Here is a 24,403-nt window from a genome sequence, read left to right on the forward strand (position 1 = left end):
CAAACATGAGTTGAGGATGCTAAAATTAAGGCATGATTCTTTACTTATTAGTAGGGAGATGAAATTGCTTATGTTTAATTTTCTTCTTCTGAAGCATGCAAAGAGTGCCCAAATCGTACCCTGTTGACCTAAAAGTGATGCCACACTTCTTAAGAGAAAACTCTTCAGTACTTTATTCTTAATTTGAACCTGTTTTTTCATTTAGTCTCAAAATATTCTGGCCAAGTGAGGAGTAGATATAGATATTGCCATTAAAGCATCAGAAGAACATAAAATGAGAAGAAAAAGGCTCAGTTGGTGCCAGATTGAAGGAAGATCTTCCTAAATGTTTGTCACCAGCAATTTAGCCTGCTATAACAGAATACCATAGACTGGGAAGTTAAACAGCAGTTTATTTCTCACAGTTCTGGAGGCTGGTAAGTCCAAGATCAAGGTGCCAGCCCATTTGATTCCTAGTGAGGGCTCTCTTCCAGACAGCTGACTTCCTACTATATCCTCACATGGCGAGGAGAGGAAGAGAGAGAGAGAGAGAGAGAGAGAGAGAGAATGCATGCACACATGTGAGCTCACTGGCATCTCTTCTTATAATGGCACTAATCCCACAATGGGGGCTCTGCCCTCGTGACCTCATCCAAACCTAATTACCTCCCAGAGGCCCTGCCTCTAAATATCATCGCACTGGGAATTAGGCGACATTTGAATTTTGGGGGGAGACAAACATTCAGTCCATAACAACATTATAATTAAATTTTGCATATATTGAGTGCCTACTGCATGTAAGGCAGTGGGATAAGTGCTGGTTATTTGGGCATAAAACAGACAAAATCTCTTCCCTTGAAATACTTATAATCCAGTAGGGTAATTGATTATACTGGGTATAATCCAGTAGGGTAATTGATATGGTGATGGAAAACAGGAAGAAGAGGAGAAGAGCCTCATCTTTTTTAACATCGTGCATCCAGTACTTTCTTCATGTTTTCCTTTAATCCTCAAAATAATCTTAGGAGGTATAAAGAATTTCCCCAGATTTTACAGATGAAGGACTAGAGACTCAGAGAAGGTTAGTGCCAAGAGGCAGAGTTGACATACAGACTGATGTGGCCCCTGATCATCCCTGGTTTGCCCACTCTTCCCACTGGGCTCCCTGTGCCCAGGGAAGCCACAGCAGTACAACCCTAGAGGGTCAGGAGACAGCCTGGGAGCCACCAGCCCTGGAGATTTAAAGGAACAAAGAATCCCCCGACCGACATGAAAGGTGTACAACAACAGGTGCAACCTGACCGACCAAATCCAACCAGTACGGGATTTCCAAAATATTAACATCAATTGCCAATGTTGAAAAAGCATGTGATTTTACGTAATCTCTCAATATATATTTTTTTAATTTTAAATTTATTTATTTATTTATTTTTGGCTGTGTTGGGTCTTCGTTTCTGTGCTAAGGCTTTCTCTGGTTGCGGCAAGCGGGGGGCCACTCTTCATCGTGGTGCGCGGGCCTCTCACTATCGCGGCCTCTCTTGTTGCGGAGCACAGGCTCCAGACGCGCAGGCTCAGCAATTGTGGCTCATGGGCCCAGTTGCTCCGCGGCATGTGGGATCTTCCCAGACCAGGGCTCGAACCCGCGTCCTCAGCATTGGCAGGCGGATTCTCAACCACTGCGCCACCAGGGGAGCCCCTCTCTCAATATTTTTGTCTTTCTTGAATATCAGAAGCTCTGGGGCCACGTACCTTGTTCCTACCTTCTTGGAGCTCCACTTGAGTGGCAGACTCTCCAGTCCCCCTACTCCTCATTGTCTTCCCTGGCCTTTTCCCTCATCTCATTCTTTCTTGACCTCTTAGGCATCTGAATTTGTGTCCTCTGGTTTAAATAGCCACCCAGGCAAGAGAAGTAGGCTGAACCAGGCCCCCTCTTGGGAGCTCTTCTGTACTGTGCCTTTAATTAAGATACTCCTAAATCACTGAAATTGATCTTTTATAGAGTGATAGCGCTGAACTCAGATATCCTGACTTAGGATTTGACTACGTACGGGGAACCCCCAGCATACATGCCAGAAGCGGTCATCTGAAAGCAGCTGACACTCTACCCCTTGGCACTGTACTGTTAGCACTCTACTTCCTCCCCGTCTGGCTCTCAAGGCAGTTTTTTTGTGTTACCAGGAATGTCTCTCTCCTTGATAATCCTTTCATTTCCTCTTCCTTATCACAGTTTCCTGTTGAAATGTAGCTCATATGCTAGTTAGTATTTCAGAATATTAATTTTCAAATTGCCTAGCCTGTCCCCTTCCTTGGGGAAGAAGACTTCTGATGATGTTCGGTGGCCAGATGCTCTCATCCTTCTGGCTAGGGTCGTATGTTTTCTGTGGCACGCCGTGAAGGCAGGGCACAGGGGAGCAAGGCAGGGTGGCCAGCGTTGTCCTGTCTCTTGGGGCAGAACCATGGTATGGCATGTTTGCTGCCTAAAGCTGGGGGTGACAAGGGCACAGAGGTCCTGAAGAACCAGAGCCACGTGTCTGCTGTAACCCTGAGGATGGAAAAGGACCTTCAAGAAGTTCCTCAGGGAGCATTGCTCTGGTCCCTCTGCTTCTTCTTCAGGAAGAATGGAAGGAGACAGCCACTTGGGAGGTGTGTGTGCGTTCAGGGTAGGGGACAGGGGTCTGTTTGCTGCTTCACCTTTGGATCCTTTAATCCCAACACCACACCCCTTATTGTGGAAGGGAGGGGTTGGACTGTCTGTAATTAAATGGTTTTACATTTTCCAGTTTTGCACAAGGAGATTCCACTTGAAGGTTGTCAGGACTTTGCTTCAGAGACATGTGAACTACTCCAGCCCATGAAATTTACTCCCCCAGAGGTGGAGGATATTAGGGCTCTTTCTCCCATCTGTTCATGTGGTTTCCCAAGCTCCTAAGTCCTAGATTTAGAGAATTTCTTCTAGACTCTTATCATCTTGCCTGCTCTCCCTTTCTTTCTAAAACCTGTTCGTCTTTTTATTCCCTTATTCCTTCCCCACAAGCTCTTGGGTCCTCATGTTCCAGCCCTTCATTTAGGCTGCTGGATTCAGTGGTGGGAGGGAAGGGACTGGAGGCCATTCCACAGGCTGACCTCAGGGTGTGTTATATGTAAAAGCCAGAAGGAACTTGGACACTGTGAGGTATAAACGGCTGGCTCCTGTTGACGCGTTTCTCATAGAAGTGCCTGAGCTACCCAGCTTTGAGTTGTATCACAAAAGGCTTCTAGAATGAGCATCTTGGTAGGGGGTGCGGGAGTTGGAGTGGGGAGAAAAGCCCAGCTCGTCATATTCCATTGATTCCTATATTGGTAGTAAGTATTAGTTGTATTTTCAAGGGCCAAGAAATAACGCAGTACACACGCACACGCGCACACACACACACACACACACACCCCAGCCCTTTGACATGTCTAAGCTTCTCTTTAGAGTAAGGAGAAGAGAATAAAGTTGGCTTATGCTGTTCTCACCATGTACCTCTCTACTCCATTATCAGCGATCCAGGTGACATAGGCTTTTCTCTGTGGTGGGTGGAGACTGGTGGTAAATAAATAGTGGTGAAACAGGTAGGCCCAGGCTTAACTTTACTCCAACTCCCACTTGCTGACACCCGGGCCCTGAGAGTGTATAATCCCAGAGAAGCCATAGGATGTGGCATTGTCATCAGGAGCCTGAGTCTCTGGGTCCCTTCCGCAGTGAGGACCAGCTGGCGAGGGGCACTCGGCCACATCACTGAATCTGTCTCCAGGGCTCTGTTGGCTCGCCTGCCCTTTTCTTTTCTCCTTTCTTTGTAGCCTTCACCTTTCCTTTTCATTCTCTCTTTGCTCTCTTCTTCTTACACGTACCCTGTCACTACCTCCCTGCTTACCTACACTTCTTTACCCGCCTGGAAAGACGAATTGCATGTCATTAACCTTTTAGACGCCTCAGCTTGACCTTGGGCTTTGTTGAACCAACCCTGTTAGGAGCTACTGAGTGGAAGTCACGCGTTGGCCTCTGGGATGGGCTTTCTCCAGCCACCCTCGAAAGGCATCTGTGCTTTCCTTTTGCTTAGTATCAGGAGAATCCAGCTTCTTGAACCATTAAAAAAAAAACACTGAAAAATAGAATAAAGAAGAAAACTCCCTTAATTCCACTATGGTAACTCTGGTATCTTTTCCTCCAAGGCTTTATACTTAAGAGGCAGTCTCATTTTTTAAGCTGTGGATTTTTCTAAGCTTCTTCATAAGCTGAATTGGCTATAAAACAACGAGGTTCTCTGTGTTTCAAAGGAGATCGAAAGAACTTCATGGAATAAGGCCGGTCTTCTCTGTTGCTGTCCAGAAGCAAACTGACCCAGTTTCTAATTCTGTCATCCATTTGCTGAGGTGTTTTGTGTTAATGGTGGTCTTTGAGTGTGTGTATGTGTGTTTTATTGGGGGAGGTTTTTTATTGGTGGTCTTTGAACGTATTTTAATTCTGTAGTATCTTAAAGTGAAGTCACTTCCAGCCCAGGGTCTACTGCCTACTATAGCATGACTAAGAAGAATTCTTTTTCCTCTCTGCATCTGGTTTCCTAATTAGGAAAACTACCACTCAGATTGATCTCAGTACTAAATAAGAGTATTAATATAAAAGTGCATTGTACAGTTTTGAGCGCTGCATAGCTGTAAAGTATTCTTAACAGTATTTTTTTAAAGCTTTATGATCCTGGACATGAAAAGATTTTCCTCTTTTAAGAAAACCCTGAAGGCAGTTTGCAACAATTATCAACATTGTTTTTAAGGTCCTGCATTAAGAGTCATGACATCATCCTAGGCTCTATGAGTGAGAGCAAAGAAAAAAAAATCTATTCATAATATTTATTAAGAACTTTCTAGGTGACTAATATTTCCCTTGAAGAGTTTTTATTCTGACTTCGTTATAGAACCAACATACATGAAAATGAGACAAGAACACTTGGTGAGGGTGGGGAACAGGAGAGGATCCAAAATTAGTTAAGTGCAAACTATATAAGCAAGTTCTGAGGGAATGGGGATGGTGGAGTGATTGGAGCTGGGTGGGATTTCCTTGGGGAAATTATGTTCAAGAATCCTTGTCTGTTTGTTATTATCTTCTTGTGCCCACCTTTCCTGTGTTGATACCACTGTGTCCATTTGAATGGAATTGTGACATCAGGCATCTCTGCCAGGCTTTTGGACGAACTTCCCAGTTAAGTGCTGGGCTATAGTTTTTAAACAGATCAAATGCATATGTCAAAAAGGAATTAACATGTATAGAATTCTACTTTTAAACCCAGAAATTCACTAGCATCTGTTTCTGGAAATTCAAAGGTAAAAGTTACATGGAGAATTTTCTTTCAGTCACTTTAAGATTGGTTAGGGGGCTTCCCTGGTGGCGCAGTGGTTAAGAATCTGCCTGCCAATGCAGGGGACACAGGTTCGAGCCCTGGTCTGGGAAGATCCCACATGCCGCGGAGCAACTAGGCCCGTGAGCCACAATTACTGAGCCTGCGCGTCTGGAGCCTGTGCTCCGCAACAAGAGAGACCGCGATAGTGAGGCCTGTGCACCGTGATGAAGAGTGGCCCCCGCTTGCCACAACTAGAGAAAGCCCTCGCACAGAAATGAAGACCCAACACAGCCAAAAATAAATAAATAAATAAAAAATAAATAAATAAATTAAAAAAAAAAAAAAAGATTGGTTAGAATTAGATGTTGAATTTTCTTGGCTTTGAAACAGTGATTACTCAGGCCTCACGTACAGATGAAGGCGTTTGGATGTAGTTTAGGCTACAGGGTCAGAATTCCAGGGTCTCTCCATGTTGTACATCATTGTGAAAATATGTCATTGCTATGACTGAATGTGGTATTTTCTTTGGAATCTGTGTGTCTCAAATAGCTAGGGAGTGATCTTCAGTTTCCTCTCCCTATCTTCTGATTTATAATAATACTGTATTCAAAGAGTAGTAATGTGTGCAAAGTAGGAGTTTATCTTTTGAAAATGTATATTGCAAGATCACTTTCTTAATGGTGAAAGATGTTAATATGCAGAATACAGCCTTGGACTTCTGTGCCCTCGACTCAGCAGACGTGCGTCTTGTTATCCGACAGACCAAGGCTGGCTGCTAAGAACTAAAGGTGATGGTAGGCTAGTGGGATTCTGAGTACTTCCTCCTTTTTCTATTGAACATTTTCTATATTGTTAATATAGTTAAAAATAATATATTTTTTAAAGCACTGCAGTTCCGCTTAAGCCTCAAATTCCAGTCTTTATGGAAAGGTTCAGATATAGAAATCCTTCCTAGATGCAACCTGAAAAAAATAATACAGGAATAAGGTGATTATAAGGCACCTTACATGTTTTGTTTTCCTCTCAAATCCACCCAGAAACATCTTTCAAAGGAAAAGGCTACAAATCCAATTATGTGGTTGAAGATATTTTCTTTCTATATTTTTTCTTAATATCTGACAAATTAAGAATCCTGGAAGTGAACAATGACTGTTTAATTCTAAAATGTAATTCAAATGAATCAAAAGAACTACCTAAAGAACCAATAGTGTGGATAAAAACGTGGACCCTTATTTCCTTAAGGGTCCTTTCCTTATTGAGGAGACGTTGGGTCATCTGCTTCATTAGGCCCACAGTACAGAACTCCTGAATTCTTTTATGGTACACTTCCTCCCAAAAAGCTCTGTGAAAGGTTCTAGCTATTAAGCCCTGACAGTGGTACAATCAGGCTCCAGCAAATGCTGGTCTGTTCCTTTTTTTTTTTTTTTTTTTTTGGCCATGCCATGAGGCATGCAAGGTCTTAGTTCCCTGACCAGGGATCGAACCCACGCCCCCTGCAGTGGAAGCACGGAGACTTAACCATTGGACCGCCAGGGAAGTCCCAACTGGTCTGTTCCTTTATTCCTGTGGGCAGCACGGAAGGCATTTAGGTTTGGCATACATGCTACTCACATGCTAGATCCTTTCCCTTCCTAAGGAGGCCAAAGCCTGCACTAGAAACCCTTATATAACTGACCTCTCTGGCTTACTGGTCACTATATCCTCAGTACTCAGCACCTAGTAAGGACTCAAAAAATAGTTATCGAATGAGTGAGTGTTCTTGTCCCTGTGTATCTGCAGTCACTCTGAGCATATAATATCCAGCTTTTCCTTGGACACTGGCGTGCCCAGTGTCTATGGCCTCAAGACTCTTGATTGGACTCTCTAGACCTGCACTGTCCAGTACAGTAGCCACTAACCGTTACCTGTGTCTATTTACATTGAACATTAATTCAAATTACATAAAAATTTAAAATGCAGCCCTCAGTTGCACTAGCCACATTTCAAGTGCTCAGTAGCCACATGTGGCTAGTGGCTACCATATTGGATAACACAGGCATGGAGCCTTGGTATCATGGCAGGAAGTTCCACTGGACACGGGACTGCTCTGGGCCTTCCTGAACACCGGCTGATGGATATCCTCTTTGTCTTTGCAGTGCAGCTGTCTGCTTCAGGAAGTGACGTCTACAGGAACAAGGTGAATCTTTAAGAGCTGCCTTGCGTTGTGACATGTCTAATCTCTTGCTGCAGTCCCTACAGCATGAACAAGGTAAGAGGTACTTTGGGGACTCATCCTTTGTGTCTTTATGGTACCATGATTTACCCTGGGTATGTGATACCTTTCTGTGGTGTGAGGAGGTTGCATCTCCTGCCAGAAGCATTCCAGAGGTTGGCAAGCAGTGTTGACAGGCAGGGTCACAGGGACTGGTGGTGGTGTAGTCTTCCAGAGTTGTCAGCTGTGTTTGTCAGAGGCCTCTGGGCAGCTGAAATATTGGTTGTTAGTGTAATTGCCTTGGCATGAATATTGGAAGATTGAGGCTCTAGAGCCAAACTACCTGGGTTTAAATATCAGCTCTTATAGATACTAGCTTTGAGGACCTTGGGAAAGTGGCTTAAGTGCTCTGAGCCTCAGTTTCCCCATCTGTAAAATGTTGATGCTAATGGTACCCACCTCACCGGGTTGTTATAAGGATGAAGTGAATTAATATGTGTACCAGTGTTTAATATAGTCCCTGTCTACATTATGAGCATTTGATCAATTTTTGGTGTTGGGGACACTCTTGTCCCTTAGACATTGTTGCCAGAGAGTCTTGGGTGCATCTGCAACATTTCCACTTTATTCCCTGATCGATTCAGCATGCAGCAGTTGATTACTGGATGGGCACTCTGGGGATAAACGATGAATGGGGCTTAGGTCTTACCTTCAGCAGGTGACAGACGATTTGGGGGCACTGTGGCTAGTGTGAGGCGTGTACCAGAAGCTGTGGAAGCACAGAAGGGACACCCAACTTTGGGGGATCTGGATAGGAGAGTATAGAGGAGGTGACATCTTGAGTTGGATTCTGTATGATACGTGATCATTTCTTGGACACAGAAGTAGGGCAGGGCATTCCAGGTAAAGGAAACAACCTATGTAGAGGCACAAAAGCATATGAGAAAGTCTGACGTGTGTAGAGAACAACAGAGTTTGGTATGACTGGGCAGGATTTCTCAATCTTGACACTATTGACGTTTGGGCCAGGTGATCCTTTGTAGTGAGAGGCTGTCTTCTGTATTGGAAGTGTTTAGTAACATCCCTCTCCCCCAACCTCAGTTGTGACAACCAAAAATGTCCCCACACATTGGCCAGTGTCCCTTGAGGGGATGAAAATGCCCTGGTTGAGAACACCTGCACTGGGAGAAGATGCCAGATGTGAGCCCAGAGAAGGAGGGAAGGGTTGCATTCTGAGAGCCACTGAAGGATTTAAAACAGGGGAGAGACATTTCCAGAGACTGCAAGAAGAGGTAACCGTGGGTTGTGATGGAGTTGGCCAGCGCTTTTAGATGATTTGGTCTTAAAAATGGATTATGGAATTCCTAGGCTTTAGAAAGCCCATGTAGCTTGTTGAGATTGTTTTACTAACATCCCCTTTCCAGGGGTAATTTTTCTCATGGCCCTTTGTTTGGCCTTCTCACGGGCACGGCTGCTTTACCCCATCAGAAGAAACCAGAAAAGAGTAAGCAATTGTTTTTTGAGAGATTTTCATTTGGCTGAGCCAAGCCAAAGAAGAGGAAAACTTTGCTGACCTTTTCCCCCCTCTGGCTTCAATACTTACCCTCTTTTAAAAATCTATCTATATATATATTTTCATTGAAGTATAGTTGCTGGACAATATTATGTAAGTTACAGGTGTACAATATAGTAATTCACAACTTTTAAAGGTTATAGTCCATTTATAGTTATTATAAAATATTGGCTATATTCCCCATCTTGTACAATATATCCTTGTAGCTTATTTTATACCTAATAGTTTGTACCTCTTACTCCCCTCCCCCTCCCCCCTTCCTTCTCCACACTGGTAACTACTAGTTTGTTCTCTATATTTGTGAGTCTGCTTCTTTTCTTGTTATATTTATTAGTTGTATTTTTTAGATTACACATGTAAGTGAAATCATACAGTATTTGTCTTTCTCTGACTTATTTCGCTTAGCATAATGCCCTCCAACAGTCTTAGAGGAGTGAGCTTTTGGAATCCTAGATAGGCAGGTATTGTTCCCCAAAGTCATAACTAGAGGGCAAGGAGGAGAGGAGATCCATCATGGCGGTCACTGCAAATCTTGGCTTCTATCACTGACAGTTTGGTGTAGTGAAAAGCTAAGACAGCTCTTGGGAAATCTCAGATTGGCAGGCTCAGTATGCTGTTTCAGCCCTGCCCTAAGTTTCTCCGGGGTAACGCAAGACCTGATGTCATGGTTTGGCTCTTGACACACAGCTGGGAACCAGACTCCTTAGAAATTTCAAGTGTCTCAGTAGGTGTGTCTGTTGCTTGGGAGGTTATATTCTGCCCGAGTGACCCAGTGAATGCTTTATTTTATGTTATTTTAATTTAAAGTGGTGATTAAGCATGATGTGTAACCTTCATAGGTCAGCATTTTTCTTATGGTTTTCTTGGCATAAGACAAAAAAAAAAAAATAGGTCACCCTCTGGGGAGGAAACAGATCTCAGCACAAATAAAACTAGATAGTCATCTCATCAATTAGGATATGTAAGTTAGAACGTTGGAAATATTTTTGTGGGTGTGATTGATTTTCTAAGTAGAAGTGTTCCCAGAAAGCTGGAGACATTTGAATTGTACACTTTCCACTTCCTTGGACATACACGGTAATCACTCTCTTTCCTTCCCAAACCCCAGCTAGTTATGAGACACTTTAATCAGGGAGGTGTCCAGATGGGGAGGGGGCTGGAGCATCCGAGGGTCCAGTGTTGTTCCTTTGATGCACCAGGGCAATTCTGACCACAGTTAGGCATTGACAGCTCTCTTTTGGGTCAATTGGAGACGGTACCCTCTAGAAAACACGGGAATGGCCACAGGGCACCAGGAATTGGCAGTTTGTCTAACTATTTTAACGGGATAACCTGTCAGTGAACTGCTGGCAGCCAGGTAGAGCCTTCATTCCTCATATTCTGGAACTTCAATCTGTGCCCGGATCTGGGAACACACCAGGAAGGGGTGCAGTTCCGGCCCTCAGACAGCCAGCACTCTGAGGGCATTCCCAGCCACAATGCTCATCGTGAACCTGGGGCCCTTTCCGGAGGCTGGTGTACATGGGATATGTCAGGTTGATACCCAACCTGTAGGTTTATACAGAGTGGACACCCTCACGTCTATTCACCTTTTAAATATTGTAAACAGACTTTAATGGTTGTACATTCTGGGCTTTATGCTCTAGCCTTACATGTTAAAGAAATTGTGGGTGCACAAATTTCCCCAGGGCTCTCCTTCTCCCCGGCCCTATGCAGACTTGAAGACCATCCTTCCAACTTTCATACTCTCCTTGGATCTTTTTCCGAGAGCTGATTTTCCAATCTTTAATATTGATCGAAAACTTTAAAATTAGAATTTAACTTTGAATTTTGTCCAAATTCTTTACCCTTTCTATTTTCTTGGTTATTCTCTTGTTAATAGGTATAAATATTTATTATATATAATATATTATAAATTTTGTTAACAAGAAGGATTAGTGTTTTGTATGTATATGTGTTATCTATATGTTAACATGCTGTAAAGAGAGGATTTTAGTGTGTTACTTAGCAAATCATAGCCAAGTGGGAGGCAAGTTAAACAGGATGGGATTTTGGGGAGGCCAGTTGGGCAGAATGGTATACATTCAGTACATGCCACTGTAGACACAAAAGCACACTTACAGGAACAACATTCTGCTCTTGAAAGCAACTTTGGAATTACAATCCTCAACTCTTTCCCTCATGGCCATCGTTCTCATGAAGGCACATCGCATGCTGTTCTCTGCCTTGAATTTGTGAGGACACTCCATCTGATTGAAAAATAATTGATTTTTCCGTTATTGCACAGAATGCTCTCCACCCTCCCCCCCCCCCCCCCAGTGAAAGTGAATCTTCTTGAGAACTGTTTCTTCCTTGTCATGTTCCAATAAAGCCAAATCTGATTGTTACTGCTTTGGACAAGCGCCATAGCATCAAATGAAGGAGGGTAGTGTCTTTTATCTCTCTTGATGGGTGGATGCCACTGTTTTGCTTACTATATGCCCAACACAATTTTTTCGCTGAATATTTTCCAGTTTTCAACACCATATCTTACTGTGCCAGATTTGAGGCAGTTTCACCTTTACACTCAGATCAAAATCTCTACAGTCGACAGAAGAGTAACACTGAAATTTAGTTTCTGCCTTCATTTAGAGTTCTTCTTACTTTGCAACTCTTTAATATGAAGCAGGGAAGTCCAGAACTCACCACCGTTGGTTCTGTCACCTAACACCTGGCAGACACATAACTCAACACTAGGTCCTTCAACACATTTATCATGCACCCACTGCGTACCATGCACCATGCTTGCAATTCACCAGTAAACAAAACAAAGGTCTTTGCCGTCCAAAGCCTCTGTTCTGGCCAAGGCGAGGAGTCGTCTCATCCCAGAGTTTAATATTTAAACATACACCTAATGTTAAAACTTTCTCCATTTGAAACTTTTTCTATTTGAAGAGCAAGTTAACAGAGTTACTGGATGCAGGATAGGATTTGGTAGATAGTAAACATGTAAGATCTCTCTCCTCCCCTTTCTAGGACACTCTGGGTGGTTTCACCCAATGACCAGTCTATATTTAATGAGTCCCTACTGCTTTTTTTCTGAAAGCAAATGGCCAAGTTCCCCTCCTGGCAGACTTTGGAGAAATACCACACCCTTCGAAAACCAGTGACATGGAAGAAAATACAGACAAAACTTAAATGATCTTGGAATAAGGAGAGCCTTATTAATTTCTAGTGGCAGAAATGATAAAGGAAGAAAATGTATTTGTTTAAAACCTAAAGATTTCTTTCCATCAGAAGACATTCTGAACTATCCTAAAAGACAAGAGACTAGCCAGGCAATATTTATAACATATATGACAGAGAGTTAACTTAGCTGATGTATGTAAAATTCTTGAAAGTTAGTAAGATAAGAGTGATTCCTCTAATAAAAATGAGCAAAGAACAGAAAGATAAAACCAATAAAGGAAGAAATATGATCAGCAAATAATATATAAGAAAATATCCAATCTCAACAGTTATTAAAATGATGAGATGGCATTTTCTACAATTGATAAGATTCATAAAGGTTACTCATCAAAGGTACGAATAGGACTGGCAGGCTGTCTCATTGACAGTTAATGAAAGAACACGTTTCTCAAAGGGACTTAATGTGTATCAAAGCCTCAAATATACACGCACCTTTTGATTCAGAAACTCCTATTTCTAGAACTCAGTAAGAATTGTCATAGATGTGTATAAAAATTTAGCTAAGATATTCATCACATATTGTTATAATAGTAATTTTTTAAAAATAATAACCATGGTACATCCATACAATAAAAATGACAGGGAGGGATGGAGTAATATTTGATAATATATAGAAAGATGTTCTCAATAAATTGTGAAGAAGGCAAGTTACATAATAATATGTACAGTTTGATCATTATTTTGTTTTTTAAAAAAGATACATGGCTACCCACAGGAAAAAGATTGCAGATACACATCAAAGTATTAAGAGCGTTATCTTCTTTTTGCTTGTATGTTCTCAATTTTCTTTAGCAATATGCATTCTTTCATACTAAAAATAGTGTTTTAAAATAAGACATGAAATTATCTTTAAGATATGAACTTCACTGTATTTTTAAAATATACATGATAAAAAAGACTGTGAGATATTGCCCAGAATTCTGGCAGTGGTTTTCTCAGAGGACAGGTACATGGTATTCATGTTTCTTATTTAAGAAAATATTTTTCTGTGAGAAGAGACACCTGAGAGCTCTCTCCATTCCCCCACCCATCTGGAGAACACACTGAGGAAAGGCCGGATGAGGAAAGAGTGAGAAGGTGACTAGGAAGAGAGCTGTCACCAGGAACCAACCCTACTTGACCTTGGTCAGGGACTTCCAGCATCCATAACTATAGAAAATAAATGTCTGTTATTTAACAAATTTTTCTCTATATTTTCAACTTTCTTATAGTAAGTATTTGTACTTATGATTGACAGTCAGAAAAAAGCAAGCATTTTAAAATAAATACTATTTTAGCTGTTTTGCATTTGAGGTACAACTGGGTGGAGATATTTAATGAGTGGATAAAAAAGAGACAGAGCCATTGGTCAAACAGAGATTTGAATTTGGGAGTCATTCTCTTTGACATATTGCCAGGAAAGAACATTTTAATGTACTGATGTTTTGGAAGCAGTAGTAAGTACAGAAATGCTCTAGAAAAAGACACTGCCCTCTGATTCAGTGGCTCAAATTTTTTTAAATGGCTGTTACATCCTCTTACTCATTATATCCTCTTATTCAAGATATTGCTGATGTGCCCAAGTTTAGACCAGTGGTTTTCAAACTGTGGTTTGGGGACCCCTGGACGGCCTGTTCATGGGCCACCTGCAAGGTCAAAACTATTTTCATAATAATACTGAGACGTTTTTTGCCCTTTCCACTCTCTCTCAAGTATACAGTACAGTTTAAGGGGCTACATGACATGCTATGACGTCATCCCTCTGACAGCTGTTGGAATGTGTGGTTGTGTCTTCATGTTCCAAAAATGTCTCAGCTTTAATTTTTTTTAAAATTAATTAATTATTTATTTTTGGCTGTGTTGGGTCTTCATTTCTGTGCATGGGCTTTCTCAAGTTGCGGCGAGCGTGGGCCACTCTTCATCGCGGTGCACGGGCCTCTCACTGTCGCGGCCTCTCTTGTTGCGGAGCACAAGCTCCAGACGCGCAGGCTCAGTAGTTGTGGCTCACAGGCCTAGTTGCTCCGTGGCATGTGGGATCCTCCCAGACCAGGGCTCGAACCCGTGTCCCCTGCATTAGCAGGCAGACTCTCAACCACTGCGCCACCAGGGAAGCCCTCAGCTTTAATTTTTAATGCGGTAAAACATTGATAGAAATAACTGATGTGAACAAAAGCTCTTTAGGGTCTGCAGTAATTTTTAAGCATATTCTCAGATAGGAGTCTAGACTGTGCCTGTGTCCTGTGTTCAGTAGTCAGAGAAGCTGGGCCCTGGGTCCTGAGCAGGAGTGCCCTGGACATTGTAGCCCATCTGTGCTCACCTCCTACATCGTTAAGGAAACATCGCCCTTATTCCTTATTTTAAAAACTTTATTTTTATAGAATTTGTGTGGCTAAATGAAACATTGTTGGCACAAGGCTGGTGTAGCACCTGGGTTACATGTAAGTCAAATTCTGCTGAATGTGGGGTGTATGGAAATGAGAAAATTAGACCTCCAGTCTCTTCCTTGTGCATCTCACTGGGCAAGTCAGTGAATTTTTAGGACAAAAACGGGAATGCAGTTCCCTTCTAAGAGGTAAGGGAGGGCAAGATTAAGATAATCGTAACCTAGAGGATGGTCAGTTTGGCATGAAGTAGGGAGAAGACAAACTTAAAAGAATTAACTGAGTATGTTTATGCTCATTTGTCTTTAAAACGTGTGCATGTGTAGAACTTGTGTGTGTAAACGTATGTAAAACATACACCTGCTATTTGAGAATTGCTTCCTGAGTTAACATAGAATTCACCCTTTATACAGTCATTTCTACTGCAGGAGCAACGTCAGTGCTTCCGTTTCATTCCTTCTGCTTTACCAGGAATGCATTTCAGTGGGTCCTCGAGTGTGGGACTTACCTCTGCATCTCACAACAGCACACAGTGGGGCAGTGGTCGGTGCCTGCCTCTCTGAGAAGGCATCTTCACGGTCTGGGGTGTAAGTTGAGAATCTGAACCTTCTGTACAGAGAATTTGGCTTTAGAGGAATGATTCTGGGGAGCCAGGAGACCAGGAGCCCCGCTGCAGTATTCACGTGGGCATGGCAGTGCCTTGACTTGAGGGGCAGGACTCTGTAGCCTCACTTAACCAGCTCCCCATCATGTCAGAAAAGATGAAGGAGAATCCAAACAGGTGGGAGGGAAATTAAGGCTTCTGAACAGAAAGGCTGGACTTTTGGTTTAAGACCATCACGGCCCCAGAGCAGGAGAAGGAATATGTTTGACATGACTGGTAATCTAATTTCAAGTCTGAGAGGCCGAGCTGTGAATCATGATAAGCTCTTTGAAATATGGCCACAGCTACTGACCGTAAAACAGTTTTCACTTGGAAGAAAAAGGATGCTCGGTCCCACTTCGTTGTTTTTAGTGGCACTTCACACACGTTGTGATTGTCAGTGTGGGAATCTTGGTCATCCTTATTTCTTGAGGGTTTAGAGAGACGTGCCTAGGATTTTCTTGAATAAAACAAGTTTCGCTTTTTTTTTTTTTTTTTTTTTTTAATTTTTAACTGACAAACTGCCCTACCAACCTTCATGTTGAGCTGTAATTAAATGCTGACTGAACTGGCATGGTCTCGTTCTGCAGCACCGTGTTGAACTAAGCCCACACCAGCCCGCAGCATCATTAGACAGGTCCTTTGGACACATGATGTGGGCGGTGACCTCTTTCTTTGATGCTGGTGGTGGCTGGGTCCCCTTGTAACAAAGAAGCCAGTGGATCCTGGCCTCGTGCATCAGGCAGAGGAATGCCCTGACATCCTTCTTAAGTCCTCAGCTGTGCCCCTTTCCTCTCAATTAGTCAGTCTTAATGGAGACAATTAAGTTACATCCTATTTAGTTAATCAGTGATTGGAAACATGACTAGTTGCTCAGTTAATCCGTGGCTTGTCCATCTTTAGAATATTAACAGTCCACTCAATTTGCCTGATTTTGCGAACGTATCACCTCCACCGGTGCAGTTGGTGTGTATGAGGGGAAATTCATAACAGAGAGATTGCTTTCAATCCCAGCTTATTAATTTGAGTACCTAATGCTTTGAATTGCCTTTTTCCCCTCTCTTTCTGTGATATAGAGGCCTTATAACATGGAGCTGTTTGCTGGCATTTTTTCCTGCTTCTTGTTATCTTTTATCTCTGTAAAAATAAGCCCAGCATTATTGTTTTCTATAAGATGTTTGCCGAGAATGTTGTGCTTTTGAATGTATGTACATACTTGGCTTTATGTTTTAAAAACCTCCTACTGTTCAATAAAATTAATAAATGTACTAGAGGAGAGATGCCTATTTAGAGTGTGTAAAACTACATAATTTGCAGAAATCCCTCAGTTAATACTCAGAAGACATGTATTTCTCGTCTCTCATAAATGACAATGTTTAGGTTTAAATGAAAACATTTAGATTTGATTAATCATAGTTTAGACGTGCTTCTGGTTTATTTGGTTTTCTTTTTTTTATGGAATAATTTCGTAACGTTTTACCACCCTCAGACTTTATTAATAAAGTGGCATTATCTTGAGAGGCTAGTCTCAATTAGATATATATATGAGCAATCCATTAAGATAGCCAGCTCTAGCCACAGAGGTAAAGTGTCCTCACATGTCAATGATCAAGGAGCTCCTGTTAATTAGAACAGTAGGAAAACTGCAACAAGTTATTGGGGATAAAAACAACAATTAAAACGATGGGTGAAATTAGCAATATCTGCATCTCTTGTTATTCCTTAAATCCAACCCATAAACAATTCGTTGTGACAGCTCTAGGCTGGGATTATGGCATTTCGCATGAGGTCTGATTATAGCTAAAAATAGACACGTGTATTGAAGATCTGAAGAAGAATATTAAACAATTGAAATTTTGTGAAAGACTGATGCTGTTTCATTGTAGTAATTTCCCCAAAGGCACATTAGTAATGCTGCTAAATACAGACTTTAATAGACTTTAATAATGTGTACTTCAGAGGCCTGATACACAAAGGAATAATGTATAAAACATTCATTATGGAAAATTGCAACCTTTTTATTTAATAAGAAATCTGTTGAAACAAAACCATTGCACTGCCTATGGCACTGTGTTCCTGGGTGCTAGCAGGCTGAAGAATAATTGCCACCTTCTCTTACATTTTTTTCACCTATTCTAGTCAAGTTACAATCATATTTACTTATTTGTTCCATGAATGAAAATGGGGATTAGAAAAAGAGGACTTGCATTGGATGGCCCCTTGTTCACGTGTGGTCCAGCCTCTCACTACCTGTGTAATCTTGGGCAAGTACCTTAACGTGAAACTCCACTTCTTCATTTGCAAACTGGGGGTTGTTCTACTTAACTTACCAGGTCAAGGTAGGAGATGTGAAATGTTGGCGGGGTGGAGGCTCCGTGGAATAGGCATTCAATAAATGCTTCCTATTATGATTACTTTCTACATCTGTTTCTCTTTGTATTGCTTATTTCTGTGGGTGACTGGTGGAGGGAGGGGGGAGCAGCTAGGGGGTTGAGAGTAGGAAAAAGCAATAAAAAAGAAGCCTCCGTAAGCAGCTCTGTCGCCAAGCCTTGCATTGGATTTCAATTTGATTTTAATGTGCTGCTGCTGAGAGCCATGTTGCTGAAAAAGAGAGAAGAGTAAGAAGCAGATGCTATTGGAAGAACAGTGGGGCATTTATCTCTTTTAATGAGATAACATCATTAGAGTGACAAAGTGCAGCGAATCGATACTCGAAATGGACTGGTGCTATCTTCCCAAAGTGCACCGACGGTTACCCTTCACAGCCTTAGAATCTGCTGAATCACGAATTCTGTCTTATCTGTTATTAGAGCCACTGACTTTGATCTCACAGAATAGATCCACACCTTCGGGATCTGCCCAGGAGCAGGACAACAGACTAATTGGATAAATGAGAAAAATCCGGGGTGATTTATAAGCTGCCCTGTAATCAAGGAACCTCAGAGGAAGGCGGTTGGGCTTTTTTTCCCTTTGACTTCTTTAAATGGCTGCGCACCCTAGCCTGTTCTTCTTGCTCTCATTCTGCTTCTTGGTGTAGTGTCAGAAACACTAATCATGTCAGGCTGTGACACTGACAGCCCTGACATTCGCAACAAAGAGACAAGAAGGAGAGAGAGGCCGAGAGACCTCGGAGGGGGAAGGTGCGGAAAAGCAGCGGGGGAAGGATTTTTTCTTTCACATAAAATCCATCGCTGCAACATCACCAATGTTCTGGATAGATTACATCCAAGGAAAACTAAGGAAGGAGCAAGATGAATTCTAATGGAGATAAAATTGGTCAGGGAAGATTTTTTGCGACTATTTTTCTCCCTCTTCTTTTAGATTTCAGTATGTAGCCTATATGAGAGTGACTGAGGCTATGATTTCTTCTCACCAAGAAAAAAAAGGCATTGAAAAAATTTCCCTCTTATCAATTAGGAGTTTGGGATTAACGTATGTATACACACTACCATATATAAAATAGGTAAACAGCAAGGCCTAGTGTATAGCACAGGGAAGTATACTTAATATCTTGTAATAACCTATAATGGAAAAGAATCTGGAAAAAGAACATATATATGTATATGTGTATGTGTGTGTGTGTGTGTGTGTGTGTATAACTGAATCACTTTGCTGTACACTTGAAACTAATACAACATTGTAAATTAACTATACTTCAGTAAAATTTTAAAAATAAAATTAAAAACAATTTCTCTCTTCCGGGTATCCCAGTTTTTCTCTTTGAAACAAAGCAAAGTTGAGCACGAATCTCAGCAGGAAGTGTGTGCTCTCTAAGATTTTTCATTTTATTGCCAGATTCCCATAGTTTAATCTGAACAATGACCGCCTCAGGAAAGGAGTCATTGGTGAGGGATGTTTTCTGACCGTGACAGAGCTGACGAGGGGACTCTTTATTCAGTGTCATCCTCTGGCCACCTTACCCTTAGCCTCCCCAGCACCTGCCCGCTGAGGAAATGATGGTGTGCCTGGTAGTTCGAAGCAGGCTGCCTGTGGCCAGATCTTCCAAACACCTTTGAGGTTTCTCTCTCCCTCGAGCACTTTCTCCATTTGGAATCCCTGTGGCGAGTGGTCTCTGGTCTCCATCTCGGATCAGTCAGGACCTGGAGACCTGCGGCTGCATCTCACATGTGTCTGGAATCCAGATGTTATGATCTAAATTGAGCTCTGAGCTCAGGCTGAGTCATCCTAGCTTTTCTATAAACAGGAGAACCCAGATGCCAGCTCAGCATTTGAGGTATTTTGAATTACAACTCTGTGTCTGAACACAGATATCTGTCCTTTTACTATTTCATCATGCAAGGAAAAAAAGTAATCAAAAAATGGAAAATGGTGTATTGATTCTGTGTTAGTTATCCTACCACAAAGGAAGTACATTTTTTGGGTCTATGTTTGAGGGCAGAAGGTTTTACATGGTGACATCTCCAGATTAATTAAATACAATATTAAGTGAGAACTTTGGAAAGAACTGAGACCTCATTTTGCAATATTCTTGTCTTTAGTACCCAAGTAAAATTTTACACACTTGGGCCACTTGGGAGAAATGCTTCTCTGAATTTGCAAAATAATTGTTTTAAGTGAATTATAGCATAATTTAAACTATGTATAGCAACCTTTACGTTGTGGCTTATTTAAAATTTCTTGAGGAAATTGTTTTTCTACTGGCAGAGGAGAGTACATTTGTACCCTGGGGAGGATTTGGGGGAATTACCCCCAAATATCTTCCTGTAAATTCAGATTTTCTTTGAAGTTCCTTTTTATCCTAAAAATTTACATGGATGTTACATTGTTCTCTGTGATATGTCTGGGGGTTTTTTTTTTTTAATGTAAAAGAACTTGACAAATTACTTGCCAGTTAAATTACTTCATTAAATCTTATATGAGGTAATTTAGCTGTTAATAACAAATTAAGCCCTCAATATTCAGTGGTTTGACACAATGAAAGTTTCCTTTCTTGCTAAATTTTGAACCAGTGTAAGTATTTCTGATAGGTGAAGTGCTTTTATTAAGCAATGATTCAGGAATCCTGAACTCAGCCTCCTGCCATATTCTGGCCTTACCATCTGTATTAGGTTTCTAGGCCGCTGTAACAAAGTGCCGCAGCCCTGATGCCTTATATAACAGAAAAGTACTGTCTCGCAGTTCTGGAGGCTAGAAATCCAAGATCAAAGTGTCAGCAGTGTCGGTGTCTTCTGAGGCTGTGAGGGAGGGATCTGTTCCGGGGCTCTCTTCTTGGCTTGTCAGTGGCCGCCTTCTCCCTGTGGCTCTTCACGGCATCTTCCCTCTATTCCTGTCTGTGTCCAAATTTCCCCTTTTTATAAAGACACCTGTCATACTGGGTTCAGGCCCACCGTCTTTCAGTGTGACCTCATCTTAACTAATCACATCTGTAATTATCCTATTTCTAAATAAGGTCATTTTCTGAGAGGCTGAGGGTTAGGATTTCAACATGTGAATTTCCCAGGGGGGAGGAGACAGTTCAACCCATAATCCCATCTTTAAGGCTTGTGGTGATTGTCTGCATCTAGCTGGTGGAAGGGGAAGAGAGCATAAAGAAGGAACACTCCTTAATCCCCAGAGCCCTGAAGGGAGGCCACATTTTCTCTTCATATTCCAGTGGTAAGAACTAGTTACATGGTTCTGCCTGAGTGCAAGGGACCTAGGAAATGTAGTCCCTGGATGAGTAGTGACTGTGCTAGGTGGCTTCTAGCAGGCGTGTGCACAAGAGCTCCCCATCTTTCTAGGAAAAAGTGTCACGTGTATGCTGTATCTTCCGCTGCTCCTGAGAGCATGCTTATCCGAGGGCACTGAAAGAGATCGTATCAAAGTTTGAGAATCCCATTCTAGCATGCTTTTCAATTAACCCTCCAAGTGTTTATATGTAAATGAGTGCCTGAGGTTGCTTACTATTTTGTTTTCTTAAGAATCTAATATATTCTCAAGGGTATTTTATTTACACTATTAATGGGCACTTTTTCCTCTTATGAAACCAGTGAAATCCAAAATAATGAGGTTTTAACTCTTCGCCAGAAGTATAACTTGTGCTTAGAATGATTTCCTACAGTACAGTAACTTTTTTTTGTTACATGTTCTATTATTACTGAAAAATGATATGCATCCAAGAGGGGAAAAGGGTATTGTGAGTGCAGATGACAATTATATAACCTGCTGTGCTTATCTCAAATGGCTAGACTTTAGTATTTAATTATAAAAGTCTTGTCTCTCCTATCAGGGTAGTCATTATTTCGAAAGTTGAACGTGGGTTTTATAAGTGACTAAGTAATTGCTTTGTATGTTCCTTTGCAATTACAGTAAGAAGTCATGAATTCTCTACATTTAGAACTGCTAAAAATTATTTAGATTTGCCTGTTGAATAGGTTTATCTAAAAAAGGACTTGGGAAGAAATTTCCACTGTGAATTTTTGGCTTCTCAAAGTAATTTGTAAGAAATTTTCCATGAAAAAGATAGTGATAGTAATTTGAAAAGGATTAAGTAGGTACAGTCTGAGAACTTGGTAGGTAGTGTGAAAACACATGAATACTGAACCATAATATTTAAGATTTTAGTCGTGAAGTCCCATGTCAAGAAACGATTCTCTTTCTGTTTTATTGTTCTGTTATTTTAAAACACGGATGTTATCTAATGATTTAAAACCCATCAGTTCTACTATAGATTTACCTTTGGTCAAAAAACCTGACAGTGGTATTTCAGACAAGATAGTCATTTAAACAGTAACCTTTTAATTTTTAGTGGTTTTAGTTTTAATATGTCAAAATAAACTAACACAAATATTTGAATCATTTTAAGAATGAACTAAGCCCTCATTCATTTAGATGTTATAAATTCAGATTTTGGAGTAGGGTCTAGGATGCAGTTCATCCTTTGTAGATATTTGATAAATAATTATTATTTTAACTGTTAAACCAATATTACCTGTCCAGATATAGGAGAGCCAGTATTTGAATTTGGATTTTATTGATTTCAAAACCCATGCATATTTTCATTCTGTCACATTGCCTCATAGGAGAGTATTTGTTGGATTGAATTCAAAATATATTACATGGATTTGCTAGGCTAAGAGTAAATGCAACATCCCATGATGAATGTTTTAGTTCTTGAAAGAACAAGCCCCTTGCAAATGAACAAATTAATGTAGTGGCTGGAAATTAGTTTCATCTCATCATGAAAGCAAGTCTGTAGAACTTTTACTTGCTAACACTTTAGTAGACTACCACTTCCTAAATAAAGGAGCAGCCTCTGATGCAGAGAATTTCTTAAACATCCATTATGTGACTAACTTAAGAGTTCTTTAGAACTCATGTTAATTTCCTTAAAACTGGTTTCTAATTCATACTCTCACACTTGCCCCCCTTTATGAATGTGCTCAGGTTATGCAGGCTTTATTGATTGGTTGAGACCAACCCAGAAAAGGCAACCTTGAACCATAGGTGGGCCTGGCCTGAGGGCAAGATAAAGAAAACCTGTCTGTTTTCCAGTGAAAAGCTCAGCTAGAACCCTAAGATAAAAGAAAGGTATATTCCTCTAAAAACATTTCACCTTTTCACCTTTTCTAGCAACATGATAAGCCTGACTTCTGTGAAAAGGATGATTTAAGAGTTTTGAGGGGTGCTTACATCATTTTCAGTTTTATTCCATTTACTCCATTCGTGGTCTCTGCTATGTGACTGTGGCCAAGTCACATCCTCTGTTTGAAACTTGGGGTCTCCACGTAAAAGATGAAGCCATGGAAGTAGATTAGGAATTGTTAGCCTGGTGTCTTAGCTGAGGTTGGCTTCAGGGGCTGTCTGTAAAATGCTAGGAATTGAGTCCAATATGTGGTGTGCATATGCATTTTTCTGGAGAGAATGGTCCATAGGTTATTACATCAGATTCTCCAAGGCTTCAGCACACAAAGAAATCAATAGGCCAGGTGATCTCAGAAGTCTGTAGGGACTCTAGCTTTCTAGTTTTCTGTAAATTATATTAAGCACAGGCTATCGTGGGCAGGGTAGATGAGAAAATTAATGCATTCTATCTCCTTTCTGCAGTGTGACCTGGAAGGGAAATTTGGAGTGTTTTTATTGTAGACAACTGCTTCTCTCTTCTCTAGGATGAGTGTTCTGTGTGCAGTAAATGTTCAATAAATGTTTGTGGAGGATGACAAAATTCTGTTATTAGCAGAAGAGCAGAAGTAGTCTATCAGTTTGAAGTGAGTCACTTTTTGGTGATCAATGAACATTTTTTTCAGGCCTGAGCATTTCTTGTAGTTATCTGCAGTGGGTGTTTAAAGAATCATTTGAAATAGCACTTAACTTATTTAGAATCGCAGACACTTGGAGAGTTAGTGCCTAAAGGATGTTCAGAGTTAAGAGATCGATCCCCAGCAGTGAGGAAGCAGAGGCCCAGAGTTGCGGTGATGTACAGCAGTGCTCCAGCTTCATTTCTCTGGCTAGGGTACCTACAGTATGGTAAGCATGTTGTCCTGACAGAGAGCCTTCTCGTATGTGTCGTGGCTCAGCAGATTAGCCAGCCTGAAGCAAGAGTCCTATTGCTCAGCAGATAAACAGAGAATCAGGAGAGCACTCTGGCACCTCCCTCTTTGGGTAGGGAGGAAAAAGAATTAAGTGGCATCCCCTGGCCAGCTGTGCAGTTTGAATCTAATGGAAGTCCTCTCCTGATTGTGACTCATGCAGTTCACTGTATTAAAACAACATACTGTTCTCCAGAAAATCCCAGTTCGATTAAAACAAACAAACAAAAACACCATTTCTTGGCTGCTTGGATATGCCTTTCAAAAAAATCAGGGATGTTTACCTACGTTATTACTTCTTTCCAAAAATTGTATTTCTGTTTTATCCTGTTGGTGGATTTTAAAAATTGGCTATTGACTCCTTAATATAGATGTCTACATGTGTGTTTTACAACCATTTACTCTCTCAACTTTTGTTTAAAATCTAAGCATCTTGGCTGTTTTCCTTGGGAACTTTGTAGAAAGAGAATAATCATAGTAGGCCACAGTAATATTATTTGTCTTCAAAGTTGCTATGAACAATCACTATTAGGATTTATTCTCC

General features: G+C 41.2%; 1 protein-coding gene across 2 annotated transcripts in view; it reads left to right on the forward strand.

Annotated features, from left to right (window-relative positions):
* Window positions 1-24,403, forward strand: part of BACH2 (BTB domain and CNC homolog 2) — a 355,721-nt gene that overhangs the window by 76,856 nt on the left and 254,462 nt on the right. Inside the window, exon 2 of one of the 2 annotated variants that reach the window (XM_036871014.1) lies at window positions 7,472-7,584. The gene's annotated coding sequence lies outside the window, so the exon portion shown is untranslated. The remainder of the gene's footprint in view (window positions 1-7,471; window positions 7,585-24,403) is intronic. The other variant, XM_036871015.1, reaches the window with a different exon arrangement.

The sequence above is a fragment of the Balaenoptera musculus genome, chromosome 12, assembly GCF_009873245.2.
Source record: "Balaenoptera musculus isolate JJ_BM4_2016_0621 chromosome 12, mBalMus1.pri.v3, whole genome shotgun sequence".
Lineage (NCBI taxonomy): Eukaryota > Metazoa > Chordata > Mammalia > Artiodactyla > Balaenopteridae > Balaenoptera > Balaenoptera musculus.